Source organism: Capsicum annuum, chromosome 12, assembly GCF_002878395.1.
Source record: "Capsicum annuum cultivar UCD-10X-F1 chromosome 12, UCD10Xv1.1, whole genome shotgun sequence".
NCBI lineage: Eukaryota > Viridiplantae > Streptophyta > Magnoliopsida > Solanales > Solanaceae > Capsicum > Capsicum annuum.
In genome coordinates this window covers 143,261,068-143,283,300 of record NC_061122.1, presented here as the reverse complement: position 1 = coordinate 143,283,300, position 22,233 = coordinate 143,261,068, and positions in this window count along the sequence as shown.

Genomic DNA, 22,233 nt, shown 5'->3' with positions numbered 1-22,233 from the left:
GCTATGCAGCTGAACTGATACCAACTTGTAAGGGAAATCTAAACATGGAACTGAGTAAATCTAAAAAAAACTATTACCTTGAGCTGAGTCTGATTTTACAGAGAAGAGGTGAGGGTATTTGGTTTGCATATCTGCTTCTGCTTCCCATGTAGCTCCCTCAATGAACTGGTTCCGCCAAAGAAGTTTGACCAAAAGAACTTCTTTGTTCCTCGATTTGTGAATCTGATGATCGAGGATTTTGACTGGGATTTCCTTATAAGAGAGACTTTTCTGAACATCTACACTCTCTATCAGGACTACAACTGCTGGGTCATCTATGCATTTCTTTAGAAAGGAGACATGAATCACTGGATGTACTGAAGCTAAATTTGAAGGCAACTCAAGCTCGTAGGCCACCTTTCTAAAATGACTGAGAATTCGGTAAGGACCAACATATCAGGGACTTAGTTTAACCTTCTTGCCAAGCCTCTTCACTCCCATCATGAGAGAGATTTTCAAGTACACATAATAACCAATCTTAAACTCAAAATCTTTCCTTCTCACATCTGCATACAATTTCTGTTGGCTCTAAGCTATCTTAAGCCTCTTCCTGATCAATTGCACCTTCTCTACAACATCAAATACTAAGTCAGGCGCTGCTACTATGGTTTCACCGACCTAAAACTAACTAATTAAAGATCTACATCTCCTCCCATATAGAGCCTCAAATGGAGCCATCTGAATACTGGAGTGAATGTTATTATTATATGCAAACTCAATCAAAAGTAAGTGGTTATCCCAACTACCCTTAAAGTCTACAACACACGCTCTTAACATATCTTTTAAATTCTGAATGGTCCTTTCTGCTTGGTCATCTATTTGGGGGTGGAAGGCTGTACTGAGGTGAACTTAGGTACATAGGCCCTTTTGGAAGGCTTTCCAAAAGTAAGAGGTAAGATATATTCCTCTATCTAAGATGATAGACAATGGGACTCTGTATAATCTGATTAATTCCCTAACATAGAGCTTGGCATAGTCCTTGACTGAATAGGAAGTATGGAATGGCAAGAAATGTGCTGATTTGGTCATTCTATCTACAATGACCCAAATAGAATCATGCTGACAATGAGTGCGAGGCAAACCCATCACAAAGTCCATGTTCACTTCCTCCCATTTCCATGTGGGAATACTGAACTCCTGCATGGAGCCACTAGGCTTCTGATGCTCAATCTTAACTTGCTGACAAGTTGAACACTTAGCTACAAACTCAGCAATATCTCTCTTCATCCCACTCCACTAATAGATCTCCCATAAATGACGATACATCTTAGTAGCCCCTGGGTGAATAGAGTAATGTGCACCATGCACTTCTGCAAGAATTCTCTATCTCAATTCATCAAGACATGGCACACATAGTCTACCCTAACAACACAATACACCATCTCCACCTTGGGAGAAAACGTCAACTTTTTGATTTTTGACTGACTTCTTTAGCTTAACTAAACCAGTATCTCTGTCCTATTTTTCTTTCACCTCAAAAACCAAAGAAGATTCTGAACTATTATGTACCTATACAATACCCTCAGCTGAATCAACCTAACGAATACCTAGTCTGGCAAGCTAATGAACTTCCTGAACTAACTTCTTCTTACCATCCTCAGCATGAGAAATACCACCCGTGGATGTCCTACTGAGGGCATCAGCCACTACATTGGCCTTGCTTAAATGATACAAAATACTCATGTCATAATCCTTTAATAATTCTAACCACCTGCTCTAATAAAGGTTCAAATCTTTATGATAAAATACATACTATAGGCTTTTATGGTCTGTGAACACATCAACATGCACCCCATACAAATAGTGCCTCCAAATCTGTAGAGCAAACACTACAACTGCTAACTCAATATTATAGGTAGGGTGACTCTTTTCATGGGGCTTAAGCTGTCTAGAATCATAGGCTATGACCTTAGCTCTCTGTATAAAAGCACACCCCAAACCAACTATGGAAGCATCACAATACAAAAAAAATCCGTCTGAATCGTCTGGCAAGGTCAGAACTGGGGCTGTAGTGAGTCGAGTCTTTAGCTCCTGAAAACTCTTCTAACAAGAGTCTAACCACTAAAATTTGACTTTATTCAGAGTCAATTTGGACATATGGGATGCAATAGAAGATAATACCTCAACAAACCATCGAAAATAGCCAGCCAAACCCAAGAAACTCCTGATATCTGATAGAGAGATGAATTTGGACCAGTTTTTCACTGCTTTGGTCATTTAAGAATCAACTCTAATGCTATAATCGAAAATTATATGACCGAGGAAAGCTACTGATCTTAGCTAAAATTTACACTTACTGAATTTGGTCAATAATGAATGGGCTCTGAGGGTCTGCAATACTATTATGAAATGGTCTGCATGATCACTTTTACTACGGGAGTAGACAAAAATGTTATCAATAAAGACTATGATGAACATGTATAAGTAATGCTTGCACACAAGGTTCATCAAGTCCATGAAAGCAGCTGGAGCATTGGTAAGACCAAATGACTTGACTAGAAATTCAAAGTGACTATACCGAGTCCTGAAAGCTATTTTTGGAATGTCACATTCTTTAACTTTAAGTTGATGATAGCCTGATCTAAGTTCTATCTTAGAAAATTAACTGACACCCTGAAGTTGGTCAAATAAGTCATCAATTCTGGGAAGTGGATACTTGTTCTTGACTGTGACTTTGTTCAACTGACAGTAGTTAATACACATTCTGAGAGAACCATCTTTCTTATGCATGAATAGAACTGGTGCTCCCCACAGGGAAATACTGGGTCTAATGAACCCCTTATTTAGGAGATCTTTCTACTTTTCTTTTAATTCTTTGAGTTTTGCTGGAGCCATTCTGTATGGCGGAATATAGATGGGTTGAGTATCTAGAAGAAGGTCTATTCTGAAGTCAATTTCCCTTTTGAAAGGAACTCCGAGAAGATCTTCGGGAAACACATCAGGAAATTCACATGCTACTGGTACTGACTTAATATTAGGAGTCTCCAAACTAGAGTATTGAAATTAGATGAGATAATAGACACACCTCTTAGATATCATCTTTCTCGCCCTACGGTAAGAAATAAGTTGACCCCTAAGTGCTACCCCTCCATTCTAGGACAGGTTCATTCGAGAACAAAAAATAAACAACCCTGTTTCTACAATCAACTAAAGCATAGCATAAATAAAGACAATCCATGCTGAGAATGACGTCAAAATCTATCATTTCTAACTCTACTGAGTCTGCTGAAGTAAATTTCTATGATACCATAACTGGATAGTTCCTGTATACCCATCGGGCTATGATAGATTTACCCACTGGAGTAGAGACTAAGAAAGGCTCTGCTAGGATTTTGAGACTGACTCTGAAGTCATTAGCTATATAAAGAGTTACAAAGAATAAAGAAGCTCCGGGATCTAGCAAAGCATAAACATGTAAATGATAAACTTATAACATACTAGTAACCACATCAGGAGAAATTTTTTGATCTTGTCATGACTGGAGTGCATAAAGTCTGTTTGGGCTCTGCCCACTAGTGGGACTGGAAGTGGCACCCTGCTAATTTGGGTGGTCGGACTGATATGGGAGATAACTGTACTGACCCTATGAACCCGACTATGGACAATATCTAATTCTAGCTCTGGAGCATTGGCTGAGGATGGAACCGAAACTAAAGATTTTGGGAGGAACTGAGGACGATCACCACTCTCGAACTTAGGCTGGGAAAAGTTGAAGCTACTGGTTCTAGCTCTCTCATTCTCCCTTTATTTCTCCTTATTACTAGCCTTTTCTATCTACTGAACATAGACCATGAGCCTGGATATGTCCATACCCTTAATCAGCATTGCGGTTCTACACTCCTTGACCACACTGTTAAACATACCATACATGAACTTACTCATCTTAGACCTGCTATCAGCTACCACATGAGGGGCATATCTAGCTAACTAAGTAAATTTTAGGGAATACTCCTTCACTATTATGTTTCCCTGCTTCAGATCAATAAACTCCAAAACATTAGCTTCTCGTAATTCCAGTGGGAAGAACCTATCAAGGAAAGCAGTAGAAAACTCCTCCCATTCTACGGGCCCTGCATCTATGCCCTTATCTTCCTTCTATTGCGTGAACCATGTATGAGCCACATCCTGCAACTGATATATGGCTAACTCTGCACTTTTCCTAGCGGTTACCCCATAATATCTATGACTTTCTGCACCTGATCAAGGAATTCCCATGGGTTTTCTTCAGACTTAGACCCTATAAATAATGGAGGATTCATTCGAGTGAAGTCTCAAATACTAGCTACGATTGTGTTAGCCATTGGGTTGGCCTGGATAGTAGTTGGACATTCATTCTAGGTTAGCACAGAATGAGCTAGAGTGGTGAAAGCTGCTCTGAATTCGGCATGGGAAACATGCTCATTCAGGAGATCTTCCTAAGCAGGCGAAGGTGCTAGCTGATTCCAAGTCCTTCTTATGTTGGTCCTTTTGGGAGGCATATTCTGTAACAAAAGGAAATATTAGCTTAGATAGAGAGTTTTTTTAACTTGAGCTCATGCTCAATTACACGATATGAACACTGAAAGAAGGGAAATCATTGCTAAAACGTCTCATAGCCTATTGTCCATAAGTGTGGTGTGCTGCACTCCCATGCACAAGACTCTACTAGACACGACTTTTAGACTTCCTAGGACTCTGTTGAACCTTAGGCTCTGATACCAAGTTTGTAACGCCCCAATTCTGCACCCTAGGCATCACACGGTGCTTACAATCTTGAAGGACCACAAACTAACCCATAACTAGTACCTACTATGAGTACTGAATAATAATACTGAAATAATGCGGAAGTTGGGCTTAAATTGCCATAAGGTTCATAACTAAAATGAAATACTGATAAATAAAATACTAAAAACTAAATATTTGTCTGAAATAATCTAGTCCAAAAGCATTTATCTGACTAAATATGAAGTTGATGGGACAAGTCCCCAACTAAGTCCGACTGCTGAACATATTAGACTACTGAAAAGCTGAAATAATAACACTTTCCTTAAACTATAAGGACCCACCACTATATCTGTTGCTGATAGTCTGAGCTGCTAAGTACAGTCAGGAGCCCGTGCGTCTAAACTTATAATATGAGACATCATAGCACAGAAAAAGAGTATGCGTTAGTACTTTCAATGTACTGGTATGCTAAGTAAGGTAGGCTGATATGCATGGGTTCATATACATGAACAATGATTGACTGAATATTATGTAAGAAACTGGATGCGAGTATATGTATAACTGAAACTGCTATAAATACTAATAATGCAATACTGTATATATATCTATATATATATGCTATAACTGAGGTTATACTAAATATTGAGTACTGATAACTGAGTGACTATTTCTGATAGTCATGATTTTGTAGAACTGAACTGAGTTCTATGCTAAACTGGGTGATTGTGTCTGACAGTCCTAATTCTGGAGAATTGAACCTAGTTTTATACTGAGTCTGAAATTAAAACTGTGGGAGGTAATCATCTAACCGATATTCCCCTCTCTAAACTGATTGGGGTCCAACATATAACCCCAGTTGAAAGGGTGTCAGTACCATGCCACGGGTAAAGACAAGATAAAGAGTCACCTTAATTTGGCAGGTGACCTAATGAGAATGGTATTACCCTCAACTGGTAGGTAAACACCTTATCAACCCTCAACTGATAGTTTAATATCTGAAACTAAAATGGCTACATAGTTCTAGAAATCAAGGATGGCTACTAAGGATCACACCCTCAACTGGATGGTGATCTCCCATTCTTGGGTTCACTCGATGCTAAATTCTACTCCCAACTGAATAGACATCGAACTAATCACTAGACTGTACTAGGGTTGACTGAACTGTTACTGATCGTGCTGTCTAACTGAACTGGACTAAGTTTACTAAGTTCTATATTGGACTGAGTACTACTGTTCATGACGCTACTGAGACTATTCTGTAGCTACTGAAGTTCTAGGTAAACAGCTAGATTGTCGGGTATTGAATACCCCCAGGACTCGATAGCATCAATTATAATAAGACAAAGCCATTCTTGAGGGCATATAAATAGTCAATTGTTCACAATGATAGTACCGAGACATTTTGTCAAATATTTTGGGGAATCATGAACTTATACATGAATGAGAATGCATGCTAACATGTCATAATTACACTTTCCATTACACATAAGAAATTATCAACCATTTGCAAGGCATAACTTTAACATGGAGATAGTTTAAACAAGTAGTGATAGTATGAGTTCACAACTAAGACCACTAGAGTATCAAAATGCATAATTAATCCCCTTAGATATTATATCAAACACTTAGGAAGCATAACATTATACTATAGGCATGAACAACAAGCCAATGTATCAAGACTACAATAATCAATTCCCAATTTAAGGATTCTTGACATGGAAATTTCAACCATCAAACACATGCAACTTTATATTCATGAAATTTGCAATTAAATCTAGGATTGAAACTCATACAACAACCCAACCATGAATACAAATCAATTTGTGCGTGTAAATTATGAAATCATAAGCTTGTAGTTAAAAAAGGGTTCTTGAACTCCAAGGGTGGAAGGAATCCCAAGGGTGAACACCTAACACACCTTGATTGTTGATTCTCTGAAAGTTTGTGATGATTTTTTTAGACTAAGACTTGGAATTGAATGGCCTAGGGTTTTGTTCTTGAGAGAAATTGAGAGAAAGTGAGTGATTTTGCCCTTAGGATAGTTTAATCTCGTGTTTTGGGGCTGAATAAAGGTGGGAAAATGACCTAATTACCCCTATGGATGCAGAAATAAAATGGGCATAAATTACGTCCAGTGACGCGCAGACTGACGTGCCGCATCGATGGGGTCAATGCGATGAACGACGTGCCACGTCAAGTTTGCATTGGCTCACTGGAATTTGCAAGCTTGAATTGGGAACAACACCGTCAATCTAATGGATGACGCGACGTATCAAGATTGCATCGATCAACTATTTTGGACACCCAAGCGTGTCTCAAACGATGTCCAAAAAATCTGAAACTTGTTTGAGAATAACTATTGACATTCCTGATCGTGAATCAACCTTAGAGTTTACATTTTAAGGTCGTAATGGTCAAAAATAAATTCATGGAAATATCAAGGCCAAAAATAAGACTAAGTATCAATACTTAGCTTAAAATTATCTCTGTCTGGGTCCTCTTTTCATGCTATATAAGACTAAACTAAAATAGGAATTTTACAGGGTCTTACATTATCTACTGATTTTATAATCTTGTTCACACCAATTAGCATCAATTCCCTGAACAAAGGTTAAGCCTCCAAATTCAACTATTAATAAGTTTTCTAATGATTTCAATGGATTCTAGGATGTAATTCTTGTTTTTATTGTCAGAAGCTTACCACTGAAGATGAAAACCATATGAATTTGTAGAAATTTCCACTTCATAAACACCTACTCATTTATGAAAAAGTGGGAATGAAAAATAGTTTTTAAGTCTTAAAAATTTTCAAAATACTGTGTGTTACCGCTGCAGCAGTTCGTGACTTAACATTGGCTACCACTGCAGCGGTGGCTTTTTTCGCTATAGTGTTACCACTGCAGTGGTGGCTTTTTTGCTATAGCGATACCACTGCAAGCTGTTCCATTTTTTTTGCAGTGGTCCTGAGGTAGAATCTCAGGGTCTCTCTTCAGTTATGCCTATTTATGACACACTCTTTGATTTATGGTATTGTGAACCAACCTCTCCATGGTAAATTCTATAATCGTAGTTATACAACTCGGTTTTTGACGCATATAATTGCTATGACTTCCTAAACTTATTATATATCTAAAAATAAAGCCAAAACATCTCCACCAATATATATATAAATCTCATATTTCCTTAGTGTAGTACTCTTTCAAAGTTCATTCAACATTAGACTAGCCTTAAATTTTAAAAAAATTTCTTAAGGAAGGACTAGGCGATAATTTTACCTCCTTGTTCAGTATAACGATGATTTTACCTCCTAATTCAGTGTAACAATGATTTAGATCGTTACATTAGATACTAATTTTCCACTCGTTCATCCCCAAATGATAATTTATCCCAAATGACATAGCTAAGAAAAGGAATGTACCTTGGTCAAGGAACAAGTACGGATATTTCTTGTGCATATCAGACTATATCTCCCAAGTTGCTTTCTCAATGGTGTGGTTCCTTCATTAAACCTTTACACATGGGATAACTCTAGTTCTCAATTTTCTCATGTCTTTACCTAATATCACAATTGGCTCTCTTTGTTTGATAACTCTTTATTAAATAGCTTGGAGTCCTAATGAATGATGTAGTTACCGTCTTCAAGGTATCTTTTTAGCATAGACACGTGGAATACCGAATGAACATCAAACATACTAGGAGGCAAGGCCATCTTGTAACGCTTCTTACAAAAACGCATTACATCCTTTCACGGGTGACACTTTTAAGAGTACCTTCTTTTCTTTTTCAAACTTCACATCCCTTACGTTATTGTCTACATACTTTTTTTGTCAGCTCTGAGCTGCTATGAGATTTTTTTGTATAAACCTTAACTTATCCGTTGAATCCATGAGCATGTAAGTGCCCCAAGCCTTAATTTAAATGCATCAAACCACCCGATTAGAGACTTAAACCATCTACCTTATAAGGCCTTAATAGGGGCCATATCAATATCAGAGTGGTAACTATTGTTGTAGATAAATTCGCACAACGGTAAGTATTGGTACCATTGACCCCTGAAGTTCATATCATAATACTAGAGCATGTCCTCAAGCACTTAGATAGTATGCTTTCACTAACTGTCATGGAAAACTATACGTGAATTTAATACCTATATCTAACTCAATTAAAATCTATCATAACCCAATTTATGAGTCATGATGGCACCTATTAAACCCCGCCAGTAGGTAAGCTAACCCATAGCCCAGAGCGATTTCCAATGGGCTAAATTGGTGGGAAATGCCCCGAAAAGGGCAAAATAGATAATACAATTCATAAATAAGCAAGGCAATAGAATAGATTGAAAGATAGTCACAACATAGGAAACCATCCCACAATATTGTAGAGTCAGCACAAAAGCTACAACAACACACTATAAGTTCTAGATTAGTCAATACAATCTGTCTTGAAACAAAAGACTAGACATAGATAAATAGAGAGAAATGGGAAAACTCTGACTCCAAGAGCTCACTCTATATCTGAAATCTACCATAGCATAATCCTGGAATCAACGATAACAACCAGTACTCGGATCAACACCAAAAAGAAATAAAAGTGTAGTATGAGTACCAAAACCACGGGTACTCAATAGGCATCATCGACCAACTTAGCTAAAACATGATATAAATATGATAAAATGCAAATAACATAACTAAGTCAAGAAAAAGGGAAAAACCTGAGAATAACTCCCACGTCACTATACATAATTAAATAAACAAACTAGAACAATAACATAAGGAATCAAACAATTATAATTACAATATTAGGCCCCATAATCCAATAAGTGCGGAAAAGTAAGTAACCTAACACAGGCCCTCATAAGACTGAAGGGTGCGATTAGTAAAGTACGACCTGAACTACCATCATTAACCAACTTTCATGACCCAACTAGAATTCATCCATGCCATGCCATACTATCACAATTTTCACATTCCTAGATTTGAACCGGTATCCATATTATCAATATCATACTCCCTTGTCTGACTCAAACTGGTACATATATCATTATAGTCAAAATCAATATCTAGAATTGAACCAATTATTATGAAATGAACAACATAATGCATACCCAGACTTGAATCGATAAATATATCATCAATTCTGTAATTAATAGCTAGACTCGAGTCAGTAATCATATAGTCATTATCATGGCCGATATCCGGACTTAAACTGATATATATATATATATACATAAAATTTATATCATAAACAGTACTCGGAATTGAATAGGTAAATATATCATAAGTATTATAATTAATATCCAGACTCAAACTAGTATATATATATATCATTACCATAACACCAATAAGCATCAATTCCTAATACCAACCCATCATAGCCATAAAGTTCCAAATCTCCTCAATGATAACTTAGTAAGAATTTTCAAGTTGTATAACAAGAGTATAAAAATTACAAGGATCAACATGAATCTTGGCCTAAGATGGATCGAAGAGCCCACTTCTAAATCCCCAAAATCCATTACAAGGCAAATTTAACATCGTACTAGGCCAAGGTATCTAAATACACTTTTAGATGTTAACTAAGCCGCAATAAACCCTAAGATAGAGATTTTATCTAATGCATGAGCAACTAAGCCAATTATGCCTAAATTATGGTTTCCTAATAGCCTAAACGGTCCAACTAACCCAAGCATTGCCAATCGCATCACCAACACCTAAAACCCATTCCAAAATAAAGACACCATCATAAATATACTATGAATTAGCTCAATCTACGAGGAGAGAATAACCTAACCTACCTAGACGCCGAGGAAAGCTCAAAGAATCCACTAAATCACCGACTTTCCCATTTGATAAGTTATCACAAGTGACTCTCTATCAAAATCACAATATACTTATCAAAATGAGAACAATCATACCTATATTTCACTATTGTGCTTTGGGTTCGAAATTACTCAAAAATCCCATATGGGTCCCGTTTATGAAAATTGCATTTTTGAAACCAACCCAACATCCCCATGCGCTCAAGGAGTAATTACACTCAAAATGGGTGAATTTCGAGCTATATTGTTGGTAAAATCAAGTCACCAAGGTTTAGTAATTTTCGATAAGAAAAGGTGAAATCAACCATGGAAATGGAGGAATCTTACCTCAAATTTGAAGAAAAAGGCCCAATCGGTCTTTATCCAAGCTACCAAAAGTGCCCACAATCCTATTCCTAAGGTATTCTTCTTCTTGGGGTCTAAGTCTCATGAGAATGGATGAGAAATAGGCAAAAATAGGCTAAAATGGGGTATTCATACCATTTCCAGGTATCTAAGACTCGACATGGATGAAGTCTCATTCATAACATAGCCATTGCATTCGTGATACTGGCCACACTGGAAGGAGTGTTGCTTTCATGACTAAGAATGCCGCACTCACGACACTTGTTGGTGTCCGCCTGATAATTATCGCGATAAATGGTTCACAATCGCCAGTGCACCCATACTATTTGAGATTTGGAACCCCTCGAGATTCATTTGTAATCCCGTATATGCAAAGTTAGGTATTCATTTATAATCGATATTCTAGAATCAATGATACCATCAAAATTTCCATCCGAGGTTATTTTGATGAAAAGTGGGTCCACACCCAACTTGTCATTTTCTTAACTTTCGACCAATAGCTCTAAATGAGCTTGGGTGCCTTGAGACCCAAACCAAAGGTCTACCCATCCTAAAATTGATATTCTAGAGCTGTTGGAATAGTCAAATTTAGCATATGAGATCGTTTAACTAAAGTTTGTGCCTAATAGCCAATTTGAATATGTGATGACTTCAAAACAGGGAATTGGCTCTAAAAAATAAATAAACTGCCTGGTAACCAAACTGTCAGTCCAAGCAAGTCATCAATAACTTAGGGAAGCTGTAGGAAAGCTTTACTAACAAAAATAAGAAGAAATGCATAAAATGACCTGAAGGGTTATTACAATATCCACTACTAAAGGGACCTTCGTTCGTAGAAGTAACGGATTAGGATGTACCTGAAGTCTCGAACAGGTGAGGATACTGGGTCTGCATATCACTCTAGATCTCCTAAGTAGCATTCTCTACTGGGCAGTGCCTCCACTGAACCTTAACTATAGGAATCTCTCTAGTGTGCAACCGCATGACATCACTAGTCAAACTAAGCACAGGCTCCTCCACGAAGGTCAACCGCTCATCCAACTGGACTGAATCCCATCTAAGCTCATGGCAACATAAAAATATAGAAAATTGGATGGACAACAACAAAAAATAGGGGTACGGCTAACTCATAAGCCACCTCATCACTGTGCGAAGAATCTCAAAATGTCTAACATATTTGGGGCTAAACTTGCCCTTCTTTATGAATCTCATCGCACTCTTCATGGGAAATACATAAAGGAATAACCGACTACCAACTCCAAATATCAAGGAATGATACCTAAATTCTTCATAAGCCTTTTGTCAACTCTGAGATGCCCTCAACCTATCCTGAATTACCCTAACTCTATCCAACGATGCCTAAAGCTAGTTAGTACCACAGGGTCTAACCTCGGAAGTCTCAAACCATCCAATCATGGAACAACATCACCTATCACACAAAGCCTTGAAAGGTGCCATATCAATGCTTGAATAATAACTATTATTATATGCAAACTCTGCTAAGGCAAAGTGTTGTTCCCACTGACTGCCAAAATCCATAATAGAGGCTTGGAGCATATCCTTGAGAACCTGAATAGTCTGCTCCGATTGGCCATCTATCTATGGATAGAAAGTTGTACTAAGATCCACCTGAGTACCCAACTCCACTTAGAAGGCTCTCCAAAAGCTAGAAGTGAACACAGAACCTCAGTCCAAAATGATAGATATAGGCACCCCATGCGTACAGAATATCTCACGTACATAGACGCGGGCAAACTTCTCGACACTAAAGGACAATTAAATGGGAATGAAATATTCCACTTAGCCATCCAATCCATATTGAATCAAATACCATCAGATCTAAGGGAAGTGCGAGGTAAACCACTAAGATGGTCCATGGTTATCCACTCTTATTTTCACATGAGAATAGGAAACCTCTGAATTAATCCACCAGGTCGTTGATGCTCGGCCTTCACCTATTGACAACACAGGCAATGAGCTACAAAGTTTGACATATTTCTTCTCATGCCACTCCACTAATAATGTCATCTCAAGTCACTCTAAATCTTATCAGTACCTGAGTGAATAGAATACCTAGAGTTATGGGCCTCGTGCAAAATCAACTGAATCATATCATTGACTCTTAAAACACAAATACGGCTATAACTCCTCAAGACCCCCTTAAATTTTATGGTAGCCCTATTGGACTCACCACTCAACTCCAGATCATGGAGGATACGAAGTTTATTATCCTTTAACTAACGATCCAAAATCTACTCAAATAGTGAGGACCTAACCTCATCACTAGCATGAATTCTCCTAGGGTCTAAAATGTCAAGTCCCACCATCATGTTTGCTAAGGACTGAACGTCCCATGCCAAAGACATATAAGAAACTAAAATGTAAGCCAAGCTACCCATACTCACTATTTTCTAACTCAAGGCATTTGCTACTATATTTACCTTGCCCAGATGATACAAAATAGAGATATCATAATCCTTAAGCAACTCTATCCATCTACACTGCCTATTATTATGCTCTCTTTGGGTTATAAGATGCTGAAGATTGTGATGATCTATGATAATCTCATAATGCACACCATAAAGATAATGCCTCCAGATCTTGAGTACGAAAACTACCATCAACCATTCTAAATCACGAGTGGGGTATTTTTGCTCATACACCTTAAGTAGCCTTAAAGCATAAGAGATAACACGACCCTGCTACATTAATACACAATCCAAATTAACACCAGAAGCATCATAATACATAGTGAAACCCTCATCTTCAATATAAATAACCAAACAGGTGTCGATGTAAGGAACTCTTAAATCTTACTAAAGCTTGACTCACACTCCTCAAACCATTAGAAAGGAACCTCCTTTCGAATCAAGCTAGTCATAGGCGCTGAAATAGTAGTAAAACCCTCAGCGAAATATCTATAATAACTGGCCAAGCCAATAAAGTTAGGAACTTTGGTAAGAGATATTGGCCTGGCCCAATCACGAATAGCCTTAATCTTCACTGTGTCTATCATAATCTCATCCTTAGACATCACATGCCTAAAGAATTTCACAGACTCAAGCAAAAACTCATATTTAGAGAAATTGGCCAAAAGCACATGATCTCTCAAAGTCTAGATACCAATTTTCTAATGTTGTGCATGCTCTTCTTTACTCCTCAAATAAACAAGGATGTCATCGATGAACATAATTACGAAGGAATCCAGATAAGGTCTGAACACCCAGTTCATTAGATCTATGAACATGGTTGGGTTATTAGTTAACCTAAAAGACATCTCTGTGAACTTATAATGCTCGTAATGGGACCTAAAGGTTGTCTTTGAGATATCTTTAGCCCTAAGCCTTAACTGATGGTAACTAAACCTCAAATCAATCTTAGTAAACACCGCTTCCCCTAAAGTTGGTCAAATAAATCATCAATATGAGGTATAGGATAATGGTTCTTCGTTGTCACATTATTAAGCGGCTATAATCAATATGCATACACATGGTGTTATCCTTTTTCTTCACAAAAAATATAGGATCTTCCTAAGGGGACACACTCGGTCTAATGAAACCCATACCAACAAGATCCTTGACTTGAGAATTCATCTCCTTAAGCTCAAAAGAAGCCTTACAGTAAGGTTCCATAGAAATTGGTTGGATGCTAGGCTCAAGATCAATAACTAATTCAATATCACGGGCAGGAGCTATACCATACAAATTGGTAGGAAAAACATTAGGAAAATCACAAACTATAGGAACAAAGTCAAACGATGGACTCTACATACTAACACCATGGATATAAGTGAGATAAGACTCACAACCCCTTAAGATAGGTATCTTAGCACACATTTAAGAAATAATCCCTATCGTCTCATGGCTAATAACTCTCTGCCACACGATCGAGTTTATTCCATGCATGGCTAAAGTAACGGTCTTGGCAAAACAATCCATGACTATATATTAGTGGGGTAACCAATCCATGCCTAGAATTACATCAAAATCTACCATTTCCAATATAATAAGATTAGTATGAGTATCAACATCTCTAATAGTCACAACACATAATCTAAACACTTGATCCACTACTAAAGAATCACCCACAGGAGTAGATACACATAAAGACATAGATAACAAATACCAAGATAACTCTAACCACAAGGCATAATAAGCAGACACATAAGAGTAAGTGGATCCCAAATAAAATAAAGCAAAGTCCAATTAATGGCACTCCAAAATCATACTTGTAATAACAATATCCAAAGACTCAGCCTTGGGCCTAGAATGTACTGTATACAACTAACCATGCCCGCCACCTAGCTAGGCTCCTGATCGATCTTCTTTCCTACCTAGCTGAGAGCCCCTACGAGCACCCTGAGGACCACCCCTACAACTATATATACTGCATCTAAATGAGGGATGAACTACTTTAATAGGGGGAATACTCTAAGCAGCAGTAATAATCGCCTCACGACTAAGGCACTCTCATAAGTAATGACCAAAATCTCTACAACCATAGCATGTCACATGAGCTAAACTAGAACTAGAAGATTTGAAAGATCTAAAATAACCACCATGAGTAGAATAACCAGAAGATAATACCCTTGACGAATGACCACCACCTTAACTAGGGCGATTACTAACACATGACTAACCTTCATCTAAAATCTAGAGCTCTGTAGACTGACTTTGATACTGATACAGCTGATGTGGAGGGTATCTGCTCTGCGAACTGCTACCTCTGAGATAGGATATACTATGACTCCCACTGAAACTACCTTGATATCGAGGCTTCTTATTTATACCTTTTTAGGCCTTATGATGCATCTTCTCCATCACCTGAGCCTGATAAAAAACCTTAGAAAATGACCTACCTGCAATAACAAAACTCTGAGTAAACATGCAAAGAAAAGTCTTAGTCCTCAAATAAATCATCAAACCCTCTCATACTCAATAGATATAATAGAATTACCATGCCTAGATAACTCATAAAAATAATCCTCATACTCCATAACAGCTATGGACACCTGATTCAACCTTGAGAACTGATCCCTTAAATAACCTCTAAGACTGTGAGGCATGTAATTCTCCAAGAAGGTCTCAGAGAACTGAGACCATATCAAAAAAGAAGATCTAACTTGCCTAGAAAGATGATCTCTCCACTAATGTCGAGCTACCAAGTCCAACTAAAAAGTAGTATAAGCAATATCATGAGACTCAACAGGCCAAAATTATGGAGCCTATCTTCATATGCAATCAAAAACTCATATACATCACCGCCCGATACACTAGAAAGCATAGGTAGAGCCAATCTCAAGAATCTACCCAAAATCTTTTGCTGCTCAACATACATAAAAGACTAGACAACCACTGGATGAAAAACTTCCAGTGTATGAGGGGCCTTCTTAGCTCTAGGAGCTGCAACTAGAGGTTGCATCCTTGCCTCAGTACCATTCTAAACCATAAACTGCAATCCATCATACGGTGCATCACCAACCAATCTTAAAAGTTAAAACAAAGAATGCCTAAGCACTAAAGAAGAAATAAACCCAAATGGAGCTTGGTTTGGTCCCTAGCCCACTACTGGCTGAGGTTAAAGAATCTTTGCTCAAGAGCGAGAATAGGGTTTAGTGAAGGCCCCCTATCCTTTCCTCTAGTTGGAGACACATATCGAGGCTATCCATAACCTCTGGTTCATTCATGAACAGTAAAAGAATCCCTAGGATTAGTCTCGGGACCCTCATATCTTATAGTGATTGCACCTGTCCTAGTCATCTACAAAAGAGTGAAACTAAGGAAATGTCTTAGAAACCAACTTAGACACATAGCACAAAATAAGTGAAGAAATACTAAGAATTTCCTATAGCCTCCCGAAGATAAGAAATAAACATCATAATTATGATCTATGAAACTCTGCTAGACATTTGCTCTTGTACTAACAATATTGGTGGAACCTAGGCTTTGATACTAATTTATCATGGAACCTACTAAACCCTGCCAGTAGGTAAGTTGAACAGTAGCTCAAAGCAATTTGAATTGGGCTAACTTTATGGGAAATGCCCTAAAAGGGGCAAAATAGACAATATAATTCATAGTTAATCAAGGTAATAGAAAGTTTGAAAGATAGTCATAACATAGAAAACTATCCCATGACCTGAATGAAATTGACTAAGCTAAAATATGTGGGGGGTGAGGTGAGGAGACTAACATTTGGCACCAAACACTTATTAGCTGAAACATGAGTTAACATCTGAATCTAGGACATGATGCATGGACAAAACTAAACTCATGAATGCATGTTATGACATGAGGATTTAGCTTGATGGACTGAGATAGAAAAAAATTGGTTAATTAATTAAGGAAACTCTTACCTTAAGTGAAACTAGGTTCTAGAGAAAAGATAGGGGTACTTGGCTCGTATATCTGCCTCTTCTTTCCAAGTAGCTCCCTCAATTGACTGATTCCTCCATAGAACCTTTACTAAAGTGACCTCTTTATTCCTTAGCCTATGAATCTGACGATTAAGGATATTAACTGGGACTTCTTCATAAGAGATTATTTTCTACGCCAACCTTTTTTAAGGGAACTACATATGCTGGATCACCAATGTACTTCTTTAACAAAGAGACATAGAACACTGGTTGCATTGATGCTATCTCTGCAGGAAACTCCAACTCATAGGCTATTGTCCCGTACCTACTCAAAATCTTGTAAGGACCAACCTAACAGGGGATGAGCTTCTCTTTCTTGTAAAACTTCTTCACCTATTTCATGGGTGAAATCTTCAAATAAACAAAATCATCTACAAAAAACTCAAGCTCCCTTCTTCTCACATCTGCATAGGATTTCTGATGGCTTTGGGCTATCTTCATCCTTTCTCTAATCAATTAAACTTTATCCATTGCATCATGCACTAAATTTGGCCCTATAAAGGCAGTTTCACTATCCTCAAACCAACCAATAAGATATCTACACCTCCTACCATAAAGATCCTCAAATAGAGCCATCTGATCACTAGAGTGGTAGCTATTATTATAACCAAACTCAATCAAAGGCAAGTGGTTATCCCAAATACCCTTGACATCAAGAACACAAACCCTCAACATATCCTCTAAGTTTTGAATGGTAATCTCTGCCTAACCATCTTTCTGTTGGTGGAAAGCTGTACTAAGATAAACGTAGGTACTAATACCCTTCTGAAGAGCCTTCCAAAAATAAGAGGCAAATTGGGTACCTCTATCTCAAATTATGGTCAGTGGGACTATGTAAATTCACCAACTCCTTGAGATAGAGTCTAGCATAATCCTCAGCTGAATCTAAAATGTTAACTGGTAAAAATGAGCTAACTTAGACATTTGGTCAATAATGACCAAATTGAATTTCTCTAACAATGAGTACAAGGCAACCCTATGACCAAATACTTATTCACCACTTCCCACTTCCAAGTGGGGATACTAAATTCCTAAAGCATACAAATAGGTCTCTGGTGTTCAACCTTAACCTGATAGCAATTTGAATACTTAGCTACAAAATCAACAATATCTCTCTTCATGCCATTCCACCAGTAGAGTTCCAACAATTTATGGTATATCTTAGTAGATCCTGGGTGAATAGAATATTGAGAGCCATAGGCTTATGCTAACATTTGCTGTCTCAAATCACCTATATTTAGAACACATAATCTTTCCTAACAGTGAATAATGTCATCTCCTTCTTGGGAAAAAACCTCAACCTTCTCATCCCGAACTGCCTCCTTCAACTTAAGAAAAGTTGGGTCACTATCATGCTTTTCCTTTACTTCGGCAACCAAAAAAGATTCTAAACAAATGTGAACCATACACTACCTTCTATCGAATCAACCAACTGAACTTCCAACCTAAAAAGCTGGTGAACCTCACAAACTCTCTCTTTTCATCCTCAACATGAACAACACTCCCCATAGACAATCTACTAAGGGTGTCGGCCACAACAATGGACTGATCTAGATGGTATAAAACACTTATATCATAATTTTTCAACAACTCTAACCATCATCTCTGACAAAGATTTAGATTTTTTTGGGTAAACACATACTGTAGACTCTTGTGATCAGTGAACACATCAACATGGACCCCATAAAGATAATGCCTCTAAATCTGTAAGGCCAAAACAACTAATGCTAACTTAAGATCATGAGTTGGGTAGTTCTTCTCATGAGATTTGAGTTTACTAGAGGCATATGCTATAACCTTGCCTCGCTACATCAACACATAACTAAGACTAATTATAGAAGCATCACATTACACCACAAAACCATCTAAACCCTTTTGTAGAGTCAAAACTAGAGCAAAATTAAGTCGAGTCTTCAATTTTGAAAGATCTTCTTGGAAGAATCGAACCTCTAAAATTTAACCTTCTTCTGAGTCAATCTAGACATGGGAGAAGCAATAGAAGAAAATTATTCAACAAACCATTTATAGTAATCGACTAAACCTAAGGAACCCCAGATATCTAATGGAGAAATATGGCTAGGCCAGTTTCTTACTGCTTTGGTATTTTGAGGATCAACCCGAATCCCTTTACCAAAAAAATGCAACCAAGGAAAGCTACTGATTTCAACTAGAATTCACACTAATTAAACTTAACGAATAACTGGTGATCTTAAAGAATCTACATAATAAGCCTTAAATGTTCTATATGCTCACCCTCACTACTAGAGTAGGTGAGAATATCATCTATGAAGACTATGAGGAACATGTCCAAGTACTGCTTGAACACTCTATTCATAGGTTCATAAAAGTAATAGGAGCATGAATTAGTCCAAAAGACATAACTGCAAATTCAAAGTGACCATACCGAGTTCTGAAGGTTATTTTTAGAATGTATCAATTTTTGAATCTAAGCTACTGATATGCAAATCTGAGGTCTATTTTAGAAAAATGGTTTGCACCCTGAAGTTGTCGAATAAGTCATCAATCTTGGGAATTAGATACTTATTCTTGATTGTGACTTTGTTTAACTAGCGGAAGTCAATACATATCCTAGATAACCATCTCTCTTGCACACAAAAAGAACTAGAGCACCCCATAGAGAGATGATAGGCATGATCAAACCTTTAAATAGGAGGTCCTTCAACTGCTCCTTCAATTCCTTAATCTCATCCAGAGCCATTCTAGAAGGTGGAATAAAAATAGACTGGGTATTTGGAAGGATATCTATTTCAAAGTCAATTTCCCACTCGGGAGGAACTCCATGGAGATCTTCATAAAATAGCTCTAGAAATTCATTCACTATTGGGATTGACTCAAAACTTAGAATTTTGGAACTTGAGTCCTTTACTTGAATGAGATGATAAATACACCCCTTATAAATCATTTTCCTCATCTTAAGAAAAGAGACAAATCGACCTATAGGCACTGAGGTACTACCTTTCCATTCCAAGACTGGCTTATTTAGAAATTGAAACTTGAATAATTTGTTTCTACAATCAACAGAGGTATAGCAAGAGTGGAGCCAATCTATACCAAGGATGACATCAAAATTGGTCATCTCTAATTCCACAAGATCAACTCAAGTGGTTTTCTAGTATATTATGATAGAGCAATATCTATAATCATCAGGCTATAATGTAACTACCGACTGGCTAGACACTGAAAAGGGTTCTATAAGAATTTTAGGATTGACATAAAAATCTACTGCAATGTAGAGAGTCATGAATAAAAGTGTGGCTCTGGGATCTAATAATACATACACATGAAGGTGAAAGAATTATAACATACCAGTAACCATATCAGGAGAATTCTTCTAATATTGATGAGTCTGAAAGACATAGAGTCGATTTTGATATTGTCCACACTGAGGTGGAACTAGAGGTGGCACCTCATTGAGTCGGATGGCCTACTAAAACTGATAAGGAGTTAGTCTGGCCCTGTTGGCGATCATTCTTGTCCTCTCACATACCTGTTGGGCAATCCCTTATCCTGTGGCCTGATTTGCCACACCCAAAGCATGAATCACTACTAGTTATGCACTCAACCTTATGGTTCTTACCATACCTCTTACTATATCTCAACCCTCTTATTCTCTCTTTTCTTCTCCTTAACCTTCTCTTTCTCAATTTATTGAGCATAAACCATCAATCTAAAGAGGTATATCTCTTTAATTAATATCACTATTATGCATCCTTAACTACATACTCTGAAACACCAGATACAAACTTACTCATTAAGGCCCTAGAATCAGCCACGATATTCAGAGCATACCTTGCCAACTGAGTAAATTTGAGTAAATACTCCTTAACATTCATATTGCCTTGCTTTAGGTTGATACACTTCTGCACCTTAGCTTCCCTCAACTCCAATGGGAAAAACCTATCTAGAAAAGCAATAGCAAACTCATCCCACTCTTTTATCCCTCCTGCACCTTTTTCTTTCTTCCACTGCTTAAACCAAGTATGAACCAGTCCTTCCAATTAGTAAGTAGCTAAATCAGCACTTCCACTTAAAGTGACAACCATAATTTCAGTCATTTTCTAAACACTATCTAGAAACTCCTATAGATTTTTCTCATACTTAGACCTGATGAAAGAAAGGGGATTAGTTTGAGTGAAATCCTAAATTATAATTATCGTCATTTCCACTACTCGGTTGGCTGGGGAAATAACCTGATGGTTATTTTGGGCAGCCATAGATTGGGCTAATTCTATGAAAGCAGCCCTAAATTTGGCATGAGATACCTGCTCATTTAGAGGGTTTTCCTGAATTGGCGAGGCTGTTTGCTAATCCCCATTCCTTATTTTGTACGCCCTTCTAGGAGGCATTTTCTATAAGTGGATAAAGAAAGAGTTAGAAGAATAAGTTTAATAGAGTTTACACTCTATCACATAATATGAATAATGAAAGAAGTGAAGCATTCCTAAAATATTTCATAGCCTCTCGGTGATAGGTATGGTGCACTTCACACTAATGAACAAGACTCTACTTAATGCGACTTTCAAACACCCTACGATACTTTAAACCTTGTACTATGATACCAAGTTTGTCACAACCCGAAACTACCTCTAGTCATAACATAGTGCTTGGAGTCACAAATGACCCTAAGCTAACCCATGGTGTGGCATAAACTATAAATACTGAAAGATAAATAATAAACACTGGGAGAAAGCTAATTGAAGTAAAATAATAATGAACAATGATAGAATAAATGTTATTATGGTCTGAAATACTCAATGAGACTAAAAAATCTAAATATCTATCAGACTATCTAAAAGTCTCAAATTAGAATGAGTCATTAGGACAAACCCCCAACTAACTTTACTGAACATACTAAAGATAAATAACTAATAACTAGTCCCAGACTGATGAG